Below are 26,869 nucleotides of genomic sequence, written 5' to 3'. Positions count from 1 at the left end.
TCAGTTGTATTGTGGCATTTGGAGTGTACTATTTGTGATACTGCAGATAGCAGTAATCGTAAATCTGTAATTTGGGTGATTGTAAGTGCGAATGTGAAATAAAATTCGCTATATTAAATACGGCGTGAAGTTATTTGTCGCGTTATACACCCACCACGCGACAATATTTATGTGTCATAATCAGAATGCAGCCGATCACGGTAGCCGAGCAGTCTAAGGCATGTACTGTCTTCGCTCGCTTGGAAACCGGGATCGTGGGTTCGAATCCCACTCAGGACATTGATGTTTAGTTTGTGTGTGTGCGTTTTTCTGTGTTTGTGTACAGGTGGAGGCCTTGCGACGAGCTGAACACCCGCCCAAGGAGTCCTACGAAATGTGTAAGATCTAGAAAAACCGAAGTAAACGGAGAAGTTCATGGAGGTAGGCCTATGCCCACTGGGGCTGTAGTTCAAAGGAAAAAAAAAATCAGAATGCAGGACAAAATCATAACACAAATATAGCTAGTAGGTCATTTGAAAATGTACGATTCCCGGCAGGGGAAAGAGATTTTCCTCTTATCCACAGGGTTCAGATCGGCTCTGTGGTTCGCCGAGCTTCCTGTCAAATGGGATGTCGTTGCTCTTCTCCTGGGGGAAAAGCAGCTGGGACTTGATAATTATCCTCCGTCTAGTAGCGACATTAAGAATACTGGCTCTGTACCCCCATATCCCATGCCTCTTCATAGTATGATGCTGAATTAAGTCTAGGGATGACTTCGCCTTTACCTTACCAACAACGCTGCAAACATTTGGCACAACGCCCGGTGCGGTCCGCGCTGGATCCGTGTTTACACTTAATGTTGACCTGGATGAGCTAAATCCATTCAGGAAGCCGCCGCACGAATGTAGCAAGATTATCGCCTCGTCTTCACCCATGTTACAACTCAAAACTGTAAGAGATAGTCATCTGCACCGAGTTGTGACCCCATTACTTGCGTGTTCGCCAAGTGACGTCTCATTTTCTTGATTGAATCCCGAGGCTATGTAGGGGATTATTCTAGCGCTCTACAGAGCGCCACGTACCGTATCTGCCTTATGTTATTCTACTGGATCACATTATTCGATGTCGATAACAGAAATAATCGGTTACAGTGCTCGATATAAAGTTGTATGATCATCTCTTTCAACTGAGAAGGATAAAAAGTATACTGTCACGTGTTTCCTACGTAAGGCGACAAGAAACGATGGATTTCCGGTTAGACGAATGTTTATTTGACAATTATTTGTTTACATCCACAATGGCCGCGCCATAGCTCAAGCGGTTAGTCGCTGGCTTTCCACCGCGGCGACCCTGGTTCGATCCCGGTTGTGGTCAAGTGGGATTTGTGGTGGACAAAGTGGCGCTGTGGCAGGTTTTCTCAGAGTTCTTCGGTTTCCCCTGCCAATCTTCATTCCACCAATTGCTCCACAATCACCCTCACCTATCATCTGGGGCTGGTACAATAGGCCAGAAGTGGCCGCAGTACAAGGGACTTAGTTTCACCCCGCTAGCAATAAAATAAAAAATACACTCAGAATATAATCACTCTCAGTAACGCCTTTCACACTCCTTCTTCAATGTCTATATTCTTGTACTGCTATTCTCAGTGGAGCCATTGACCTTGGTTCTTCCCTTATCGCTCGTTGAATCCTCTTGGACGGTGTTCACTGCTCCTTATCTAGGCTCGGCACGGACCACCCACAGAAAACACATTTGCTGCTCGGTCAATGTCTATATTCTTGTACTGCTATTCTCAGTGGAGCCATTGACGTTGGTTCTTCCATTATCGCTCGTTGAATCCTCTTGGACGNGTTTCGCTCCTGTCATGCAGACGACACAAACGACTCTCTCGTTGCTACGGGAGTACATGTTTACCTACCGGCGCTGTTGTAATGCAGCTGCCTCAAACAATTCGTTACCTAGGCATTGCTAGCCTCTTTGTAACCGTGGAAATCCCACTGTTAGACTTTCGTGTTATTAAGCGATTTCCTAGGCAACGGTCTGTTTATATTTCGTTGCCTAGGAATTGCTAGCCGTTGACCAGCAATGTACATTCTACAGTCCGGCCTTCCTGGCGGCACGACACAATACAATAAATATATTCTGATTAGTACTGTCGAGAACTTTTTGTTTTATCTTGTTTATTTAAAGATTCTGCCAGTAACTCAACTGTATAGCTCGAATGATGGGATAAACAGTGAAAGATTACGTTAAAAGTATGTGGAAGGAAGTGGTCGTGGGCTAATTTGGCATACCATCCAGGAACATTTCTGCGGAAACTGAAGAAAACCAAGTAAACTCCCAGCCAGAATAGTCCAGGCATAAATTCGAACCGAATACCTCCTGAATACAAGTCAGAAATGTTCAGGCTAAAGCTAACCTGCAATGTTCCAGTATCTTGCTGGAAAGACTGAGAAAACCACGAAAACTGTAATTAAATATAGTCGGTCTCCGAAGAGAGATTTGAACTGGGGCCTAAGTAGCAGAAATGTTACCATCCAAACATGACGATCGGTATATATTGCTGTAAAATAGATGGGCATTTCATAACTGTAGTCAAGGGAAATGTGGAGCGTATTATTTTGTGAAGTGACAGGAAAGAGTAGCTGGGATTATATAATTATTACTTGAAATAAATATATAAATACATAATCTATATGCGCATTTACATTTTTCTGTCTCGATATATCTAACGGAGTTAGCTCCACACACAGACGTCGAATACGTGCTTTTATTCAGAAAATTCGTCGTGGCTTCCTACCCTTACGAACCATCAATTACACTGAATTACAGTAGGACTTGCTACGTGTTCTGTATATTGAAGTCGCTTCTCTTTAATACTGATGATCGTTGTTATGCTATTCTGTTAAAAACCAGCTTAAATCGTTTGTATATGAAAGAGATTAAACATTTTTGTGGCTCCACTCACTATTACTGCAGCCGTTCAGTATGTTTTGGGCCATGCCCTCCGCAAAATAATGAACATAATACAAGAATCCCAAGCATTTTGGAGCGCGGGCGGGCCTGTTGGGACTTCAGTTCATACATTCTTTGTTTGGCTGTTAATGAGAAACTTTGTTGGTGTTCTGATGAAATGGTAAACGACAGATCAGTGAATTTAATTTGGCATATTCGCTCATCAAGTAATATTTCCCATACTTACTTAATCCGTCCCTCTTATACCTTACGGGGTCGAGGTTGTTTTTTCATTTTATCATTTTACAGACGGTAGGAGTTATCAGCTGGTCGCAAGGCTTCTACCTAAATACAGGAAAACACAAACAGGATAATCACATATATTGTATACCAAACATCCATGCCTTGTGTGGGATTTGAAACCACGATCCCGCCTTCCGAGCGAGCGAGTACAGTATATACCTTAGACCGCTGGGCTACCGTGACCGGCATAATATTTTCCCTTTTTAATTTTATTTCAAGAAAATTACAGATTTTATAGGGACATAGGTTATTGACGTCTTGATATATGAAGTTGTCTTTGAAAGTAAAATCAAAGGAGGAACACAGAAATTCAGTATAAAGCTCTAAGTTTGTCATTCTTAGTGTGAACTTAACTGAGAACAAGGGGAGAAAGTAATTAGATGCCTTACATTGAAATTACTATAGTCTTAGATGTGAGAGGAGCAGATCAATTTAAACCAAATTCATAACACAGAACTCACTATTTCCATGTAGCTGAGCCTTTCTTGAGAAGCCGTCAGTAATTCAGATACTCAAGAATTCGCAAACACTTCATGGAATCCGAAGATTCATTACATTGTTGACAAGAGCCCTCCACTAGTCTCTATCCTGAGCCACATCACTCCAATCCATATCTTCCTATCTTGTCCATTTTAATATTATCCTCCCACCCACGTCTAGGTCTTCCTGGTGGTCTGCTTCCTTCTGGTTATCCCGCCTAAATCATAAATGCAATCCTCCTATGCCTCGTTCGTGCTACATTCTCTGACCATCTCATCCTACTTGACTTGATCATTCAAATTATATACTTGGCGAAGAGTGCAAGTTAAGTTCCTAATTATGCCGTTCTCTACAGCCCCCTATTACATCATCCCTCAACGGTCCGTATATTCTCCTCAGCACCCTGTTCTCGAGCACCCGCAGTCTATGTTCCGCCCTTCATGTCAGAGACCAAGTTATACACCCATAGAAGATCATAAACAAAATTATTTTTGTATATTTTACATTCGCTGCATAACAGAGAATTTATCAGTTGTTGGAGAACGAAAGCTGAATGTTTGGAAGAGTTGTAGCGATGCCTCAGTTTACTGTCAGAGGCTGAAAGGCGGTTAAGTTCGGTTGTAATCAAAACGACTTCAGTAAAATTGGAATAACCGTCCGTACTGTATTTGAAGTATAATGCCAAGAATATAAACATTTCTGTACAATCTGACAGTCTGTAAATTCATCAGGTGCAGACATACACCAGACCTTGAATCTAATTAAAGCAACGTTTAAAACATCCAATTCCCTTCCCGTCGAAATGCACAAAGTTTCATCTAATTCCTGTGTATAGAGATGTGAAGGTAGCAGCTACTGCAGAAACGTAACGTGCAGCATGTACTGCGGAACAAAAGAATACCACCCCACTTTCCTCCATTACTCTGTGTATGTTAAAGATGTATTTTAAAAAAAATGTCTGTTGTGTTTTACATTATTTAGAACATGCAGGTATATGCAACTTCAGTCTATAAAAATAATATTTGGCATCACGACATGGACCGTAACAGATCCACAACTTCAGAAGACGCAGTAGAACAAGACCTCCAAAAGTGAAAAAGTGCAATCTATAATAAAATTGAACTTTAATTCATGAACGTTTAATCAATAATATAATTAAACTAGTTAAAGTGAACTTGACGCAGTGATGAACGTAAGTAGGAAGTGACTGAATAGCAAGTGAAATTGAAAGCATAACAAGTGATCTGAATTGAAATTCGATTCACAAACTTTAAATTTTTTTAAATTTTAAATTTAAATTTTAACTTTTGACATTTAGAACAATTTTAACTTGTGTTTTATGAGGGAGCTTGATATATTATTGAGCGTGAGCCTGAATAAGATACAGGATCGAATAAGTGAAAAGACGAATGTGATTGCGTGTAATTATACAGCTGTGTTCGTACACCTGAGGATGACCTCTTGAGGTCGAAACATGTAGTGTAATAATAATAATGAAAATATGTTGTGTGGTCGGTAAAATTGACTCTAATATTAATATTTGGCCGTTAATATGCTATCATGTTACAGAATATATGTACTACCGAAGAGATACCTATCTGCATGTTTTTAAATTACTTTACTCACTCAACGAGCTGAGCCCTTCTTCAGAAGCCGCCAATTGTGCAGCTACTCAAGAACTTCCCAACATTTTATGTAACCGGAAGGTTCATTACTGTGTTCACAAGAGCCCTCCAGTGGTCCCTATCCTGAGCCAGATCAATCCAATCTATACATACCATCCTATCTCTCTAAGATCCATTTTAATATTGTCCACGCACCTACATCTTGGTCTTTAATCGGCTGAATATTATAGCAGTCCCAATTGATGTATTTTTTGGAGATAAGAATGATTCTTTCGGTGTTGTGACAGTCCTGTCAAGTGACCTAATATGGCACACTCCCCCCTCTTACACTTTCTGCGCAAAATCACATGTAATCGACCAGAGATACTTTGACACTCTAGGTGGGTTGCATGGTAGAATTATGGTTAATAGCATTAACCGCGATTGTTAATTAATTACTTGCTACATATATGCTACTAAATTGTACACGTATAGCAGATTAACACCACATCATCTGAGTGAAAGACAATGCATTTTCGGTGTAATGAATATTATAGACATCTATCTACTTCTATAATATTCAATAGTAATTCAGTAATTACTAAGAATATTCTTTCTCTCGCTCCCAATTTCATTGATCATTTTTACAGACGGTATGACTTTTTGGACGGGTGCTCAGCTCGTTGCAAGGTCTCCAGCTAAATAANCTACCTAAACACAGGACAACACAAACTCAGAATAAACACATACACACACCAAACATCGATTCCTTGAGTGGGATCCGAACCCATGATCCCGGATTCCGAACGAGCGAAGACAGTGCATGCCTTAGATCTCTCTGCTACCGTGACCGGCTAAGAATATTTTAAGGTACGCACTAAAAACTGTATAAATTGAAGAAATTTTTTTATATTTTTGATCCACATATAATTTGCCAGTTAGCACTCGTTGATAATTCGGGGGGAAGTCATACGTTATGTAAACATCCATGCTATCAACTTCCCATGCTTTCTCCCATATATGACATAAACACCGTCCCAAGTGCAACAATTTATTGTAGTTCTTTTGTCTTACCCTCTTCTACACTACATGTTTCGGCCGCAAACGGCCATCACCAGGTATATACACTTACGTAGCTATTACACTGCATCTAGTTTAAAATTTAAAACCATAAGTCTTCCCAGTTGTTCTTTTCGTCGTTACTAACAGGTTTCGATTTATTAGAATCTACTTCGCTGATATCTGTCTGCTTTGTGCATTATATTTGTTGCCTACACTCCCATATTTATTTAGATTTTACTTGTTAACATATTAAGCGTCGTGACCGACGTTTAAAGCCTTCTCCCTGGAATAACACACAGAAATAGTCAATCGTAAACAATCTCCATCTTATAGTATACCACTCTTCACATATGCACATCTCTAAATACTCACAGAACAGACACGATACACTCTCCTACTTTCGCGGTCTGATACTTAACTTTCTTTCTCGCACAATAGATCACTGTGGTCGCGGTGCAAGGGCCAAGAAGGCCCACCCCTTATACATTCATTCTTTCTTTCCTGCAACTTATTAACACTAGGCAGTTCAGTGCTATGATAACTCTATATTCATTAGTTCTTGCCCCATTGCTGCATTTCTATATAAATATTTGAGTATGTAGTAAATCCAGTCTGTGTTTTCATAGGGACGTGACAGAAAGGTGTTACTGAAAATATATAAAATATATAAGAACGCTTTTAATATATCTATAAACGTATATACAATATTCAGAAGGGAGTTCGCAGACGGAATAATGGAGTTGTAAATTTGCAGGGCTATTTAATATTCAAGATTTGTTAAAACCGTTTAAATAATCTACGTGTGAACATTTCTCGTTTCAAGTAACAAATCCGATTAATTCAATAAATGGTTCGCTTCCTTTTCCAGCCTGACAACAGATTATAACTCCTCAGTTTTTCGTGTTAAAATTGTATTCGTGACGATAAATTTTAATATATTTCATAACAAGTTTGTTTTCTTTAATTACCTGACTATTCAGTGTCAGAGACACAGTTACAGTACTATATCCGTATTCTGTATGTGTTAAATGAAGGTATAATTCATTTTTTCATTTAGATTACAAGAAATGTCCATTTTAGTATCTTCATGTTCCTGTCGAGAGGCTAAGGGTTCAGCTATGATCCGGGTTCCGACAGAAATAGAAAAGGAATGCAAACATGGCGCCGTTTGTTGCAGTTAACAGCTCTAACTGGTATCCTCCCACCAAGGGACTCCATTTAGTTTTCGGATTTGGTGATTAATGTCGTAAAATTGTAAATGTGTGTGACTATGGTGTTTGATAAATATTTGTGCATATCAAGAAGGAAGATCATATTAATTAACTGATGTGAAGAACTTTAATATACTTAAGTCAGTAATATATATCAGTAGGAAATTGCACATTTTTTTTAAATTACAACGTTTTAGGTCCAACGGTCCGGGTTCGATTCCCGGCTCTGCCAGATTTTTTGTGAGAAGTAATGTGTCTGGAACTGGGTCCACTCAGCCTCGTGATGATAATTGAGGAGCTATTTCAAGGAAATAGCGGCTCCGGTCTAGAAAACCGAAATTAACGGCCGTGGGGATTCGTTGCGCTGACCACCCGACACCCTCTATCCTCAAAAGTTGGCACTAAACTTCGCTGACAAGCGGGGGTCGCTCGGTCGGTATAGTTCGCTTGCGGACTGAAATCACTGAGTTTTATTCTCTCAAGTTATTATTTCCGCTAATTTTGAAACAGTTGAACTATCATCGTACAAGACCAAGCTTCTGTGAAAACAAATACATCTATTTAGTATTTAGTGGTTTACATAAACGAGAGAACTTAAAATATACGGAAATATGTTCCTTCTCTGACGCATTTTGTCCAGTGACGAATTAAAGTTAAATAAATTTCTTATGGACTAAAAGTGAACTATTCAAAAAATACTCGAATATGTAGGCTCATTCAGCCACAAATTCAATTACTGTGTTGTATAACACGATCATAAATGTCTACTATGTTATATTATTTCTGTTCAATCACATTTCGTGTCGAAATATCTTATGCTCTAGCGTTCGCAATATTCAGTTTCAATGCAGCACTAAGCAAATTTGACGAGAAGCTGAATTCTTAAGAATCTGAGAGTCTATCGCCTTAGGTTAATTTCCGGGAGGTCGGGGGGTGAAAGTGGGCGAAGGTATGGCTAATTTTAGTTTATAACGTAAAACTCTGTCGTTCTATACCCTCGCATAAATTTATTCTGTTGGACATATATTCTTGACAGGTTTTCATGAATAAAGATGCATATTTATAAATACCATTTCCTGGAATTGTGTTACCATCCTACAGTGTTTCTGTTTTACTGTATTTAATGGTGTGTGGGCGTACACACCTTCTTGCCCATGTTGGAAACTCTGCCCCCTGCGGACTGAACTGAGGGTTTCCATATTTGAAACGAATCATAATTGTGCAGCCCGCCTTCTCGACACTAGAGAACACAATGGCTTTTATTTTTCGAAAGTTCCATGCGGTTTTGTTTGATATAATAGCCACAATGTTCCATAAAATTGATATTTTTCAGTAATTTAATGCGTAATTTTAATGATTTCCCTATAATTATCCATTTTATAGAAATTTTGAAATTTTGTATTGAATACTTATATTAATATACCATTTTTATGTAGAATACCTAACATTGACTGTATTACAGATGTAGAATAAACAGCTGAAAATGTTTTCACCTTACTTCATTCTTGCTTAACATTTCGGTTGTGCAGCTACCGTTTCTGGTTAGTATACGATGTTGCCGGATTTGAATACCGGTTAGGTTCGGACCCCTAACCTGAAGCGTTCACGAATTTCTATAGATAATATCCGATTTATATCGATTGCTGTCCCTTCACTTGCAGCACTCATTAACTTACCACCCCTGCTTTAATATCCTTAACTTCCACACACGGACCCATTTTCTGACTTCAGGGCTCTCGGAAGAGATTGCGTGCCCCCACGTGAGAGGAAACCATAAAATATTTTCTTTTATTTATTTTTCAGTATGAGCTATTTCTAATGCTTTCAGATGAAACGAAATATTTAATAATTAAAATATGATTGTGGAGAAACTTAAAAGACTGCACACGCCTAATGATACTTCAAGTTCCTGTCTTGGAATCAGTAGACTAATCAAAAATTCAACTGCGAAATTCTTACCGACCACCAGAGACACTGACATGTCAAGTTTGAGACATGTCGAATGAACGTTTGACAGTACTGAATTTTCAAATTTCTGATTTGGAATGCCGCTCTAAATAAGAGACAAATGAAATGGCCTTGTGTTCATAGAAACAGCAACACACATTTGTAATTTTTTTAATTTTGGATTAATTTCAGTGTACTGATTCGTATTATTAAAATTATAAATTATATCATTTTCATTAAAATTCTCGGAATTGACATGTTTTCAGTTGCAAAATATGAAGGATAAATTTTTAACTTGAAAATTTAATTGTTATCGTAAATAAGTTAGATTTGCTGTCGTTAAATTTCCGGGATATAATAATATGAATTTTATAAGTAAAATTTTCGTTATTATCACTCACAAGACACACATTTTTAAATTTTAAATATGGACAGTAATAGTAAAATTTCGAATTTACGTGTAACTTACGCTTTAAAGTTTGCTTGTCTTCATAATTTTGGAAAAAGAAAGTCTGAGTTCTTCGTCACGGTTTCCTCCTCACGCCCCTGCACGACAAAGAATACCTGCAGCTGTTACTGAAGCTGTAGAACATAGCGGTAATTTGAAAATTAGCACTACATAGAAGCATTAAGAGGTCCCCATATTTTCCATAGCGAAATGCTGTTTGCAGTGTAGAAAACTTGCGACAACTCTGACTGCTGCTTGCATGTGAACATAACATTATTTTAAAAGACTTTATACTAAATAGGTGACATAACAATGTAACAATATGTGATGTTAATTTTCTGCTTAGTAAGATGTTTTTCAGATATAATTTCCATTTGAAATATTCACTTAATGAAATCAAATGATTATAACATTGCTTTAATATTGTAAAATCGATTGTTCTATTTTGTTTCCTTTGGACTTATTAAAAGAAAGCAGTTTTGTTACTTGTAAACACAGACAGTTAATGAAAGAAGTTTTCCTTAAATTGTTCATCCCTCTAGTACCTAAATATTTGTTGACGTAATTTGAAAACATGAAAGTAATGTCTGTATCTTCAAACAGACGTCTGTGATCAAGAGGCACTTAATTGTGGCATGTTATCATTTCTTTTTTTAACTTTCAACTATTTTGTTTTGATACTTCTTGTAAAAGTGTTTCTTTGTCAGAGATTTTATACCTATAAATCGTAAAAAAAACCTCATCAGGATACATTACATCAACTACACCATTGCACAACCACCTCATCCATGATTTAGCAAATAAACCCGTGCAGTAGGTGGCACGCGGCTGCGTAGTTGTTTGAGGCACTATGCTACAAGCCGGAATGTCACGGGTTCGAGTCCCGATGAAGTGGATTTTCTCAATTGACCTTATCCAGTCTCGTTATGGCCATGGTATCGACTCAGCCTCTAACAGAAATGAGTACCAGGATTCTTTTGGGGGGTTAAAGGGCGGCCGGCGCGTAAGCCTGACAACCTTACCGCCATCTGTGATCCGGCTGTCTAGAGAAAAAGTGGGATCCTCGACGTCTCACAACCCCATGGGCCTTCACGGCCTCTTACATGGATAGTTGTACCTTTACCCTGCTACCGGAGTAGTGTAGTGAACCAAAACAGAAACAGGAGTTGGGGTTGCCATAGCGGCAGGCAACCAGAACGAGAAGTAGGTTTGAGCACTCTTTGTCGTAGCAGCCGAAACATCCTGCAACGAAAATGAATCTGTCTCAATGAAGCTCTCAAGAAAACCGAAATGATAATGATATATGAAATTATACCGAAGCCCAATGAGATTAAAGTACGTATATGCTTCCGGGTGCCCGAAAAATCGGAGTAGGTGTGGACGTAAGATTGCGCCTCCTCCTCCTGCTGCAGTTCTCTGAAGGGGGGTTTTCCTTAAAATGTTTATAGTTCCTCAACCGGTCAAAGAACTTGTCCCTTACCTTGTTCATAAAAACAGTCACTGAAACTTGTGTCGAGAATACTAAACCACTCCCCATTTTCAATGCCACGTTCTCTAACATTCATTTTGATGATGTTCCCCTGCGTACCACTAGTTCCTGCACATTTATTTTTCCTTTTATATTTCTTCTACCTTGAAGTATTAGGTCCTCTGGCCTGTTCCCATCACAATTAATCTGGAACTGTGGGTCTTACAGACATTGGGCAAGACTTCTCAGACGGGTGCTGAGCCCGTCGCAAGGCACCTACCTGCACAGGGAAACGCGGGCACATGTCCATGCTTTGAGTGGGATTCTAACCGGCACTCCCAGTGCCGAGTGGGCGAGGATCTTTCATACCTTAGACTGCAAGGCCACTCATTGAGCTGAACCTTTCTTGAGAAGCCGCCACTTATGCAGCTACTCAAGAACTTCTCAGCATTGTATGGAACCCGAAGGTTCATTGCCGCGTTCACAAGAACCCTCCACTGGTCCCTATCCCGAGCCAAATCGATCTGGTCCATACCACCTCATCCTGTCTCTCTAAGGTCCAATTTAATATTATCCACCCACCCACATGTTGGTCTTCCTAGAGGTCTCTTTCCTCTGGCTTTCCCACCAATATCCTATACGCATTCCTCTTCTCCCCCATTCGTGTCATATGCCCTGCCCATAGTAACTTTATATGCATTTCTTATTTACTCTGTGAATACTACATGCCATTTCTATCTCAGTCTTCATATTCTAATCAACACTGTCTTGATAAAAATTGCTCATGGCTAAAACTGTGCTTTCAATGATTCTTTTGAAGCTGATAACCCCTTACAGTAGGTCGCGACCAGTTTTGGGCCGCAACCCTTAGTATGCGGGCATTCAGCAGTTCATTTGATCAAGAAATATTAGGCCTTTATTCATCCAAAAATACATCAGTATATTCTCTAGAAATCTCCTAAGTTCAGTTCGTCCACACAACCCACATCTCTTAAGTTGTGTTATAATACATCCTGCCATCTAGGATAGGCCTGGAGGTGTTCTCCTACCACACTGTTGCTTTCAGTTCCTGCCTGTGCCTGGGTACAGTGTGGCTTACTCCAAGGCACTGCGCCAGTTTCTGTAAGAGAACTAGAAAATTCAACGGCAAACCCGAGTACTGGCCTCTGGATTCCTAGCGAATGTACTAAATGCTCTAGCAAGTTATTGACGAAACAGTTTTCCGAATTTTATAATTCCTAAATATATTTTAAAATGTTCGATACAGCCTGGTATTTAAAAACACTTGCTATATTAATAATCCATGTGTAACAATCCTGTTTTCTCCATTGTTTCAGGTAAGTTTTCACAATTGCAAACACAGTACACATCCTGAGTGCAACAGTCGCTTCAGTGTAGATGAAAATATGCCTGAAGCGGTCCAGAGGCGGTAAGCTGCATCTCTTATAGAGGATTTATTGCAAAATTATTCAGAGCACTGTGCTTATAAGTATTAAGTGTTTCTGACACATGAAATATCTTCGTATGGTGGACCCTGTGAACTACAGGCAATTTTTCTTCTAGCTTGTTTCTCCTTTGCTCATCAGAAGTAATAGCTTCAGTAGACTTTAGATTTCTACGCTCTAGCGTGTCCTGATAACTTTATTGTATCCAATAATTTACAAACTGTGTTGCCTTCCTCATTTATGATGTACTTTTCAGGTAAAAATGTTTTCCTTCATTTCATTGTATTTATATTTATTTATATCGTACATGGGCCTACATTGTATTTCATTAATCAGTTTTCTTAATTCTACAGATCCACTTCCGTCTTTAATACAGGTCCCTTCACAATCTGCCCTTAATTTAAAATAACATTAAAATCAGAATTATCTGCTACATGTTTCTGCCTTACTTTGCCATCCCCAGGAAACTGTTCACTTTTCGAAAGTTCCACACTGCACTAGCCCTTAAGTCAAAATATTTTAATGTTATTGCATTTTCAGCGCTCACACTAACATACATTTGTTTGAGAATATAACTCTTTATCCTTTTGTGACATACACTCGACTAGTGGGAACATACATACTAATGGGGCACATAAAAATGAAAAAGTTAACAACACCAGGCCGATGTTCATAGGGCTAGACAAAACAATACAAAACACGGACGTCGTAAGAGGAAAATAGTACGGGAAATGATAATGAGCTATGTTCTCAAACAAATGTATTTTAGTATGGACGATGAAAATGCAATAGCATTGAAATACTTTGATCCAAGAACTAGTGCAGTGTGGCGGTTTCGAAAAGTGAACACTTGCCTGAGGATGGCCACGTAAGGCCGAAACATGTAGCAGTTGATTGTGATTTTAACGTTAGTTTAAATTAAAGAGAGACTGAACAGGACTGCATTGAAGACGGAACTGAATGTGATACGACAATATAACATGATGCTGAAATGCAATATTATGAATAGCAATTTCCTTAAATATATTCATATCTGTTTTAAATAAAGACTGACCGCCTCTGTGGTCTAGTGGTCAGAATTCCTGGCTACAGATCCAGGGATTCGGGTTCGGTTCCCGGCGCTACAAGATTTTCTGACAAGTAGTGGGTCTGGAACAGGGTCCTCTCAGCCTCGTGAGGATAATTGAGGAACTATTTCAAGGAAATAGCGGCTCCGGTGTGGAAAACCGAAATTAACGGCCGTGAGGATCCGTTGCGCTGACCACCTGACACACTCTATCCGCTAAAGTTGGCACTAACTTCACTGAAAAGCGGCGGTCGCTCGGTCGGTGTAGTTCGCTTGCGGACAAAAACCACGGAGTTTCTTTTAGTTCTTTTTTGTTTAAATACAGACTGGACTGAGTCCTACTTAGGCCTACCTACCAATTGAATCGAACTAAAAAATATTGAAAAGTCTCTGGCATTTACACTTTGAAAAATTATTGCATGTATATCTGAGGGATTCGACGTGGGTTGAGATGTACAAGAACTTAATACTCAGGCTCTAGAAACTTTTCCCGGAAGCTTTTAGTGGTTCGTTTTGTAGTGCATCTGTAGTGTTCATCATTGAGGGTTGAACCTGTATCCTGATATATTGATTTTTTAACAAAAAAAAAATACATTTACTGCAATCATGGGAAAATGACAACCACTCCCGATTCCCTAGAAAAATATATACATGCCTGGAAATCCGGCCAGTGGTTATAAATATGTCACTGAAATCTGTGGTGACCCTTAAATCACCGAATTTGTACGTAGGTCTCTGTAAATCTCGAAATACTGGCAGAAGTTTACAGTTCGACATAAAACATCGCAATCGGTTGAGTGTAAGTTTGTGTGTCGGATGCGGTACAGGGGTAAATAATCTATTGTATTGTGGGACACAAATCTATCATCATTTTATGTTAAGCACCCTTGAGTTTAAAACATATGCCTGTGTAAGTACTTGTAAAAGTCCACATAATATTTCGAGCGAAATCCAGAGTCGGACTATTCTGTGTATACTCCAGGGACAGAATCGCAGTGAGGCTTATCGGAGAGGTTTGTGATTGTGACAGAGTTTTAAAAACAAGAGTTAAGGGTAGGGAAGGAGCAATTATGGGTATTGCGTGAGTGAGTAGTTCTGGCTTCCACCACTCCACTTCCGTGATGGCAGTGCTGCGCAGGATGTGGTTCACATGGTTAGAACGTGCGTGGCAGTGTAGATCACCAGGCGTGGCTTCTCGCTATAATCAGCGACGTGTAGCTATTGGGATACGGGCGGATGAAAGTTTCAATAAATCAAAGCAATTATGATACGTTACTTTATATATGACATGATAAACTCCAGTGAAAGTGTTCGTACCAGTAACAGTACGTAAAACAAGAAGTTGGCTTAGTTTTTGAATAAATAAAAACGAAATTGCGTTCTTGCATGAAATCGCTGAATTCTTTTCGACATAAAAAAGGGCGCGGCGGCTTTTTCGGTGATTACTCAAACTCCGTCGTCCATTATGTTTTATTTTTATAATTAATCCAATGAATGTTATCTTTTTTGACACATACGTCGTTGAATATTTAATTGTGTAAGGAGCTTATCATTCTCATTCGTGTAGACTCTTTAAGCAGTATGGGACTGAAATGTTAATTAATATTTTTTTTAATTTCGGAAGTTATTTTGTTACCTCTTACCAAAGTCACAAACTTGGATCTAATAATGCGAACCGTCATCCACATGACATGTTTCCCTCCCCAAAATTCATATGAATGTTAAGTTACTTCCTAATCTTCCCATATCCGGTCTAGAAAATCGAGATTAACGGACGTGAAGATTCGTTGCGCTAACCACGCGACATACTCTATCCGTTACAGTTGGCACTCATTTCGCCCGCAAGCGACGGTCGCTCGGTCAGTATATTTCGCTTGTGGACCAAAACTACGGACTTTGATTTGTTTCCCAGTAAATATTTTCCAACAGGTGTTTCTCCTTACAGTCTTCATTATCCCTTTCAAAAAACCAGAAGAGAAACCGAAATACTCGGAGAAAACCCGCCCAAGCGCCACTTTGTCCACCACAAATCCCACTGAGGTCCAACCCGGGCCGCCGCGGCGGGAAGCCAGCGACTAACCTCTTGAACTATGGCGCAGCCAACAAGACACATGGTAACTGAGTAGTGGGAAATTACCTTCGTCAGACGAATTACTCGTATATTGTATAAATGCGTGATTTAAAATTCCTTCTTCCGGGAAATAATGTCAAAAACCCGGTGAATGTTCTTGCTGCATGCTGGTTTTTGTTTGACTTTCTCTTCGGATCTAAAGATGGAGGCGACATATTCCCACAAAACGTCGGTTGACTTTCATCTGACTGTACGGCATTATATCCCAGTAGACAGAAATCTTCATATTAATCGAGAAACTCAAGTACAACGGAGTGGATGTTATGTTTTCGTCGTTTAGTAATACTGCTATTAAAAAGAAATTCGTAATATTCGTGCCATATTGTCACGCGTGACAAAAATAACGGGTTCTAGTTAGGATGATTGGATTCATTAGCACTTCGGTTACAAGTTCTCTTAATTCCCATTATTAGAGCGCTATCGCTGATTTACACACTTCCCAGTCCACCGTTGAACACGCACTGGGATTCTCAGTTTCCACAAGTCGTCTCCTAGCAACATTTCCCAACACAGAAATTAGCACCTCGGAACTGAAAATTCTTCTGGAATCACTCCTCCAGCTTACGGATGACTCGTAACTGCCCTGACCTTGCTTTCGCATTCGCCTCTCTTATAAGCACTCTACACAGACCCCACGGAAAACACCGCCTCTGTTACTGATGACGTCACCGCTTTCATAGCACGGTCCGATACGCGGAAATGTGTTTACCTAGCCGTTGCTCATAAGCGGGTTGCATAACCCAGTTTTCCACCGCTGCTCGGAGCGGACAATATAGAAAACACAACCTCATCTATTGTTTCATGTTGGACAGTGTTTACAAAGCTGTTGCTTGGCAACGCGTTTATCAAATCTGTTACAATATATTCGTCTGAAAACGAACAATTTGATCCGCCTATATCTGATATAAATTTCCTTCCAAAATTTCCCTACACCATGCATTTTCTCCCTTCACAGCCTATGAACTCCAAACATGTAACAGATAATGTTTAGAAAGTACCATCACGACTCACGTATTGGCTGTTGTAGTCTTTAGCCTTGTCTTTTCACAAACATTGTTGGTTTAGGAAACGCATCACCAGCCCCGATCAGAAAACTCCTATATCCTCCGCTCCATAATGTTATGCAGACATCCTTTAGCTGACCTAGTGTAGTTTCCAGTATGCAAAGGCGTGGCTTGTAAAATGTAAATTCATTCTAAACCTCTCTTCAGCTCTGTTCCTTGCCTATCCTATTCTCTATCTCTCTCTCGCAAGCGTCCCGACGTTTCCACCAAGCGACGTTGTGCTCTCTTGCCACTTTGCCTGCGCGTCGTGAGATAAGATTCGAGGACGCGCGCAACTTTATAGCGTTCAGGGTAGGAACCCCCGGTTATTTTAACGGCTATGTGGAAATTGTGCTTCCTACAGTAGAAGGGTGTGGGAACGTAGTAGGATATTAGAGATAGAACTGTAGACCGTAGCAATTTGACTTTTCCCAAAACTTGTGTGATGATAGGCCTTCCCTTGAGGGCGGACAAGCCCTTTCTCCCATCGTTCCTTCTCCTTCGTCCCATTCGGTCTTGTTTCTTCTTAGAAGCAATTCTTTACTAATAAAATACTTATATTTCAGGCTCGCCATTGACTTTCCACCCTGCAGTATTAATTAAAAGTTGTAATTTTAGAATCTTAACGCCTTCTGGCGTTGCGGCTATTTCATCTCGGAGAAAATTATTATTTTGCTTTCCTTTTTTCTTATTATTTTGCTGTTATTAAGATTCTTGTATTCGCAACTACAGAACGAGACCAGAAGTTAAAACGTATCTGTTAAAATACAGATAGCATTGCTTTAAGAAAGATTTCTGGCATAATTCCTCGAATTTTTTTGGTATGTTCATTATCCATTGACGCCTCTTGTATCTCTCAGTAACCTGGTATTAATGACTTTCTATACAAAAAACCGTTCTAGGTTTGGCATAAATTAAACCAAAGAAAGGTTTTTTTTTTCAAGTTACTGTACAATGGATAGTGTCACTTCTAATGATAAGTCGATGAGGCTGTGGGGGAAAGACTAAGAAACATTTTAATCTTAGACTCAATGAAACTTACAGTTTTGGGAAGGAATTAATTATCTCGTAAACAGACGACTCGGTAGGCTTACCTACATGAAGAAAATGTTTCAAACCGAAGTTGAAATATAGCTTCTCTCTTATGTCACACGTGTTTAATTTTTCATTAGTTAAAATATATGTTTCTCTCGCTGTTAGCTCCATGATAAACACCGAAACTGGAGTTAGTAAATCTTATTATGTACTTAAGAGATTAATCTCACTTCGTAACACACTTTAGAATTGTAATTACACACTTTCGTACGAATGAATGAAATTCACACATAAAATCACATCGTATAACAGGGAAGTAATATCTGGCCATTCATGTGTTTTACGTCAGAAACTTCTTGACTGATTTAGGTTAAATTTTATGTTAGGTGAATCTGTGACTGAAATTTCTTACGAAATATTTCATTTTAGAACATAAAGTTGAGGTACAAATATTACTTTAGCCAAGCTCAAATTGAAATTGGCTATGTCTACAAAAAGACGGACTCTTTACAAGAGTTGCACACTACATAATTTTATATATATCAATACGCATTACATGTTTACGTAGAATCGTTTTTATTTACAGTTAGTAATTCTTGTGGGTCAGTCATGAAATTTTGAAGTGAATTTCTTAAATCCCTAAGTGATCATAAGGACATATATAACGTGGTGAAGGTAAATTTGACCATTTGCTTAATTAATTAAGCATTATGTCACAGAGACACGTTGGGGAGTAGAGATGAATAGATTAAATTTTCGCCATATTCAAACAGGTGTTTTCCTTTCGTAGTACTAGCTTTAATTTACTCATTGTTATATTGTCTCTGTGGTACAGCGGAGACACAAGGAAACCTGCAGGATGTTATTGTGATATTACTGATGCAGAGTAAGTGCATTCTGTTTCGGATAAAGCGTGGAAAAGTGTGCCAGTGAGAAATGATTCCCAACCCCACAGAGTGAAACTCATTTTTATCGCGCCCAGCAAAACAAGAATAGCGATTTATGCAAAAATGTTCTATGTCACATGGAATATAGAATGATCTTGAAATGAATTCGTAAGGCTGTGAACATATTTTATACGGTAATTACTACTTCGTTAGTCTCTCTTCTTAAGTTTACGCAGCTAAGTACCTGACATAGCGAATGCTATTGAAGTATGCCTATGAAACCGTGTCCCGTTACTCATTCTCGTGTTAGCTTAGGACATTTTTGGAGCTTTATAGGACTAACTGCTGTAAATTATTGAAAATATTATCAAATGAGTTATTTCTACGTATTCAATTGTTCCTTCTTCGAGATTACTTATTTTATTTTTATCGTATGTTTAGTAAAAGCATATTTGATCAAATTTGCATGTAGTAATCTGGCATTGCTCTGCTCACTACCAGCTTGTTTACATGCTCAGCTTACTCTTGGATCTTGAAGATGGAGGGAGTGCATTCCTCTTGCATGTACTCAAATTTCTAACAGACTAGTCGCCGTCACGTTTAAAAAATTATATATAATCAACCCACTGGGAAACTCATATCTCACTTCGTAAAACTTCTTTGAAATTCGGTAGAGACTGTTTCCGATTATTATTGCTAAACTGACAACGAAGACATGCAATTATTTCCAGTTCTACCAATATTACATGCAGTGTATGGTCTAGTGGTCAGAGTTCCTGGCTACAGACCCAGAGGTCCCTAGTTAGATTCCCGGCGCTACCAGATTTTCTGAGAAGTAGTGGATCTGGAACGGGGTCCACTCAGCTTCGAGAGGATAATTGAGAAGCTACTTGAATGGAAAAGTAACGGCTCCGGTCTAGAAAACCGAAATTTACGGCCGTGGGGATCCGTTGCCCTGATCACGCGACACCCTCTATCCGTTAAAGTTGGCACTAACTTCGCCGACAAGTGGCGGTGACTTGGTCGGTATAGTTCGCTTGCGGACTAAAGCCACGGAGTTTGTTTTTTTGCTTTGAAACCTCTCTAATTCGGACAACGACCTTGATGATAATATCGCAGCGATTTGGCAAGCTGTCGCGTGTAGCGTTAGCATAGATGGCGGTAGATACATGCAGACATTAAGGCCGTTTCAAAAGATATATAAATACAAAGCGTTCTGGACCTAGGAAATCGGCAGCAAGAGAATAGATACGCAGAGCTAACCTAAAATTTCTGCATTTACGTGAACAGTGCGTGTTAGTGTTTCAGTAAGCCTATTTTTTGTTTTCGTTTTAGTGGCGCATTTTTCACCTGTAAGAATATGTGCGGGAGGAAAATATAAGATTTTCTTTTATTTGTTTCATTCTGGTCCGTCACACTAACAATTACAAATATATATCACTCCGTCCAATGTGTCCTGTAAGTTTATTACTACATGAAAACTTAACACCCTTACATGTTTCGGTCTCTGTGGACCATCTACAGAGGGCAAACATCACTACAAATAGGAAACCACCATCACATAAGTTGTTTAGACGTAAAGTACGTACACTTATATGCTACAATGCATAGTACACAAAATAGAACATTTCACAAACACAGCAGTTTCCTGGGAATGTAAAGTTTTTAAAAAAATATTTAAAATTTCTTGATGCTAATTAAAAATTTGCATGTCAATAATTATATTTCATAAACCATGCAGGCTCGTGTTCGTCCTCCCATCGTCCCTCTTGTATGGGGCAGATATTGTGCCACCTGTCTATCTTGATGTGGAGGTTCTTTATATCTTCCAGGGTTTGCTCGTGGCTGCTGTGCTGTTTTCACTTATGTCATGGGGGTTTCCTATTTGTAGTGATGTTTGCCCTCTGAAGATGGTCCGCAGAGACCGAAACATGTAAGAGTGTTAAGTTTTCATGTAGTAATAAACTTACAGGTCACATTGTACGGAGTGATTTATATTTGTAAAATATAAGACTCTAACACTCCAACGAAGAATGGAAGGTTTTAACAGATCTGGTCATGATAGTTCAATTCAGAGCGTATTGAATCAATATGGTGCAGGTAGGGTACATCTTATATGATATGGAAAATAATCGTAAACAAACATGGAGTTTGTGCTAAAGCAGGATGATCCAAGCAGTGACATACTAAAAGGGCACAACTGAACCCAAGCAGAACAATATTTATGAGGCTGTTTACCAGTCGTGCTAGAATATCAATCATTCTGTCGATTTCCCTGTAAGGAGAGTCGAGTTTTAGGCCGCTGCAGGGAGGTTATATCAGAGTTTTGGAGAGACCGATTTCAAAGCTAGTACAAGTCGACTTTTAGAACCCGTAATAGGCATGGTATTTAAATTAGGAGAATCTGTGTGGAAAGCCAGAGTGCAGATATGTGAGTGTAGAGCCGTTTCAAGAAAAAGTTTGAACATTTTTAGAAATGGCGGATCTGTCATTATCTTGTATAATTTTCATGGAGAATTTGGAGCTGATCCGAGTGATATGTGTGACTATCTTGATAAGGATGAGGAGTGCTTCAGCTACCAAAATCTCGCCGAAGAAGATGAGAAAAATGAGAGGAAAGAGGAAACACGTGCAAAGATCAATTTTTCAGAAGTGAAGCAAAACTTGGACTTCGTCATCGGTTTTATGGACTCTAGCCCACAATACAACAAATATCATCTATTGCGGAGAGAAATGACGCAAGATGTAGTGAAAGAACAGTACAAAAAAAGAAGGAACGCAAACCAAAATACGAGTAAGTTCATTTCTTAAACACGGTCTCAATAATGCTAAGTAACAGTATTTTTTATTGCTAGTGGGTTAGGACTAAGTCTCTTGTACTGCGGCCACTTCTGGCCTCTTGTACCATAAGTAACAGTAAGTAATTTACTTTATGATATACAATCTAATTAAAGTTGTGTTGTTTAAAAAGACGTGAAGCCCATTTTATCACTTCCGTGAGCATTTTTCAGTAACACTTCTATAATTCGGGCTATCACTAATTTGGACAAGGATTTGCTCCAAATTAATCTGAATTAGTGATTTCTTACTGTATTTATAAATGGATATAAATACATTTAAATTTGTATATCGCAGGGAAATATGGCATCTCTTATATAACGATAATTACATACGAAATAAAGGATCCCTGGCAAACATAGATACATAGATATCAAATAGTTACATGGTAAAGAAATATGTCACTCTTACCTTTATCAAATGGTTGTTTGCTCGATATTCTTAAAGATAATTTTTATGAATTTTTAAAAACCCTATAATTTTCTCAGGCTATACAAACACAGGAAGCATACAACTTTTCTGATAAGCCTTAATTTTAAATTAACTTTTGTCGTCAGAAGAAATGATTCAGTATGTATTTTCATCTTCTTAATACAAACGTGAAACATTACTTCAGTCGATGCAGGTGTGCCACCAGTTTTGAACTTACAACACATCGTAAATACAACCTGTGTGTCTGTGTTTGAAATCATTGAACCTTTAAGCTGTTGTTGCATTCACTGTACACAAATTCCCTGGCTAGACAACTCTAAGCAGCGATCTGCAATTGATATAGCACAGGCTCCTACCACAGGTCCAATCTGTCATATGAAACCTTCCCCACATACTGACCTCCACACCAGGACAAGCTTTGTTTCAATTGTGCAGTTTCTGCGCCTCCAGTCGTTATCAAAGCCACTCTTTTTCACGCAGTCTGAAAATAATTGGCTTATTTCAGTCTCTCTCTATCCATCTGCTCTCTTCCCGCCCCAATAGCACAGTAGTTCTGTGGCGGAGTGATACATGAAGCCATCAAGCTAATGAGAAATATGCTTCCGCCATCCAACAGCAGTTCAGCAGTAATTCCTTCGGCTTTTATTACAATGCGTAGAACCCAAAACTACATCATTTACGGTTACAGAAGACTGGTGCCTTGCAGCTTCATTTTGTTCCCGTAAATCTTAAATATTACCATTTGTATGTGTGACTGTAGACGGGTTTTTGGATTGGATTAATTGGCACCATACGTATTCAGCTCGGAACTACACGTAATTTCAGCGCTGTCGCTGATCTGCGTACTTCACAGTTCACCGTTACACGCCCTAGGGTTTTCAGTATTCACTAGTCGTATCCTGGCAACGGATTTATAACAGTCTAACTGTAAACATAAATCACACATGAAGTATTTTTTTTGCGTAGTCTAATTCATTTCTTGCTATCTCTTCTCAATCACCTTCGACTGCCGACTCTACAACTTCTACAATGAGTAGCAGAATGGTGCACAAATATGTGTTTTTAATTTAGGCGTACAGCTGCTGTATTACGATAGCGGCCCTGTTACATTTTCACCAGAAGACATAATTAAACAGAAAAGTCATTACGTTCCCAACATTTCATCTAATGATGTAATTCCTTTACAGACACGAGTGAAGCGGTACTGTGTTTCTGAATGAATGGAGTGATCGAAAACTCTCTGAAAATTCCTTACGGATATTCTAGGGGCTTCAGATTGTGTTTACCTTGATAATTTATGTTACATCGAAAATGAAATGTCGATCTTCTTGGAGCTTTTGTTCCATATCTTGAAAAATTATTAACAACAGTTTANGCTTTCTTCATAGTAACCGCCGTGAAAGCCTCAAATCTTACATAGTTTCTATCAATTTCTATTCAAATGAAGATTGCAGAATCACAGCTATTGTGTTGTTTTGTTTGTGTAAAGTTCGTCCGCTCCCTCTATGAGATTGATACAGTGTTCCTGATTACTTAAGCACCATGATGCATTTTTTCCCTTTGGCGCTAGAGCCCCAGTTTGGGCCATGGCCTGCCTCCATGAAACTCTCTGTTTAACTTCGGTTTACTAGATCTGAGACATTTGGTAGGACTTCTTGGGCGGGTGATCAGCTTGTCGCAAGGCCTCTACCTGTACACAAACACAGAAATACTCACACACAAACATTGAAAATCCGTGTCCTGAGTGGGATTCGAACCCACTACCGTGACCGACAGTATAATTGATCTTATGCACGTGTTATACACAAGGCACGGAAAAACAGTTCAATCTAGAGCGGATTTTTAGTTTTTAGTGGGTTCAAACAGCTTCTTTGTACTGTAGCGGATTTTAGGGAGTGACAATTTGTAGACACTTGTCAGACAAATGTTTTATTTAGGGCCAAAAGGCTGTCATGCGTGAGAAACTGCAGTTGCCATGTAAGAATGCTCCATGTCTGTCTTTTTGGCTCCTCTATAATGATAAATTAATTACTTTCTTTTTAATATAGAAGAACTGTGAATATACCAAGTGGCGAAGTTTGTGTCTTTTATCCAAGAAGTTCTCGATTCAAAATCTTGCTGATTCAGTAGTTACCTGGACCAAGATTTTCTTCAGACCGTCTGTGGACATACTGGGATGGAGTCTTCAAGTAATTCGAGACCGATTCATCTGCACCATTTACAATTTTCTACAATTATCACCTCGTTCGATAATAAATAACCTCTGTAGCGGATATAACGTCGCTCTAAAGCCAGGTTTGTGTCATGTGGAAGTCAGCGCCTTATTCATATTGTAATACCAATACCCAGACACTAGATTATATATACAAAAAAATTGAAATTTGAAAATAATCTTTGCGTGCATCTTGATATATAGAAAAAATCGTATCTTTAATACGTATTTTAAATCTTCACGGAGACGGTAATCATGATTACAGCCTTCTGGAAAGACACCGTATAGTTTGGTGGATAGATACCATTCTACACTGCCTCTCGTGCCAGAATATCCTAATATTGATTTGTGTTGGGGTTGCAGGAATATGATTGCCGAACAATATAAACCAGTTCTTTATGAAATAACACAAAAGAATGTTAATTCTGCAGAACGTCAAATGTGGTTTGTATGAAATTGTAAATACCAATGCGAAGTGGTGCATATTAGAAGACCTACATGTGATGCATTCTGCGAACAATGTGGATGGTTGCACAATATGACGTCATTCAGTTGTCACATACAATTGGAATGAAAGTGCGGTTTCGTGTGCTGAATCGAATATATCACCTGGAGGCACCAAGAATTCAACTGTCGAACACCGAACGGAATTGCCAGAAATTTATTGGGTATTGTAGTACTAGCAACTGATTAGCTGCTTTAATGCTGGAACCCATTCGTGTAGGATTTTTTGTTGTTGCATTTTTCTCATTTTACGTTTTCCTAACTACAGTATCAGGATTCACTATAACTAAAAATCAAACAATTATATTGTGACTAACTAAGCATTTGCCACAACGGCTGGGTAAATACGTGATGATGCACGGCCCACTACTAGGCAACGGCCGCCGTGACACTTGGGAACATTGTTGGAGGCATTGTTTTCTATGCGTTCCGTACCGAGGTTAAATAACGAGAATCTGTTTGCGATTGGCAGTAAACTGAGGCTCATCTTACATTGAATAGACAGAATATTTCCTTCGTCAGTCTTAAAAAAAATATCTTGTAATTTCCTATTAGATGATTACTTGGAGACTGCACATAAATATGACTGAAACCAAGGTCTTCAGAACATTTAATAGAATTGAAACTGAGCGTTTAAGGGTCAAAATTAAATTAATCTTCCATAAAGTACTGATTATATCAGCAATGGCTCATGCTTGTCCCGACTGGAAAACAAGGTTCTCCGCACCATTGTAAATCTTCCATGCTACACAGCGGTCCGCGATTGGCACACGGCTTTCCAGTCTTCCATATGTGTATGATTATATAACAAAATTGTGTAGCTAACAAGCAGAAGTCATACAGAATCGTAGGGATGATCAGTGTAGCAGAATGGAGCAATTCGAATCCAGGCACAGAAAATGTATGAGACATAAACTTGGCGGCGGTCAATCTTACGACCGTTCAAGTGACTAAGCTGCCGTTGTAGCTTGAGATAGGTAAGACAGAGATGAAGAAAGCAGTCTTCTGGGATTTGGCACCGTGTATATGTGGTGTTAACCGACGTTTCGGAGGAAAGTATCGCCTCCATCTTCAGGGTAGAAGAACAAATATAAGAAATCTGCAAGCGAAGAGACCGTGAGAACCGTTAAAAGCAGACTGTTCTCACGGTCTCTTCGCTTGCAGATTTCTTATATTTTTTCTTCTACCCTGAAGATGGAGGCGATACGTTCCTCCGAAACGTCGGTTAACACCACATATGCACGGTGCCAAATCCCAGAAGACTGCTTTCTTCATAGTCACCGCCGTGAAAGCCTCAAATCTTACAAGACAGAGATGGTCTGCTTTGCAAAGCCTGGACTGACAGGGGACTTGTATGTAGTGCACAAGGAAGAATGTTCAGTAACATCCTATAAGTGCGATACGTACACCAGACAAAGGCGAAGCATATTCCTAAGCGACAAACACAGCACTCATCGGAGAGGGTGTTACATAAGGACTATTGCCGCAAGGGTTCAGTAGTAAAAAAAAATCTCTGTCGTGATCCTGAAGGGGTATGGCACATAGACGAACTGATTGGCGGTAAACCACCAGCCGTAAAGTAACTCTGAATCTGACAGTTGTGAGGAAGTCGCCAGCCAGCGAAGACGGAAACCGTTGAACGCGGAAGCAGTGAAAGGAAACCGCATTGTAGTGAGCCGCGACCAAGCAACGTGAAGACATAGCAAAATGAGAAATCTTAGAGTGTGGTGGAGTGATATGTAAAGTGTATGGATTAGCGATAACGTTATTTTATAATTACTTGTAGTTACGAGTCAAAGCGTTTAGTAAATCCAATTAT

This window comes from Cryptotermes secundus, unplaced genomic scaffold (assembly GCF_002891405.2).
Source record: "Cryptotermes secundus unplaced genomic scaffold, Csec_1.0 scaffold444, whole genome shotgun sequence".
Classification (NCBI taxonomy): domain Eukaryota; kingdom Metazoa; phylum Arthropoda; class Insecta; order Blattodea; family Kalotermitidae; genus Cryptotermes; species Cryptotermes secundus.
This window is presented reverse-complemented; position numbering follows the sequence as displayed.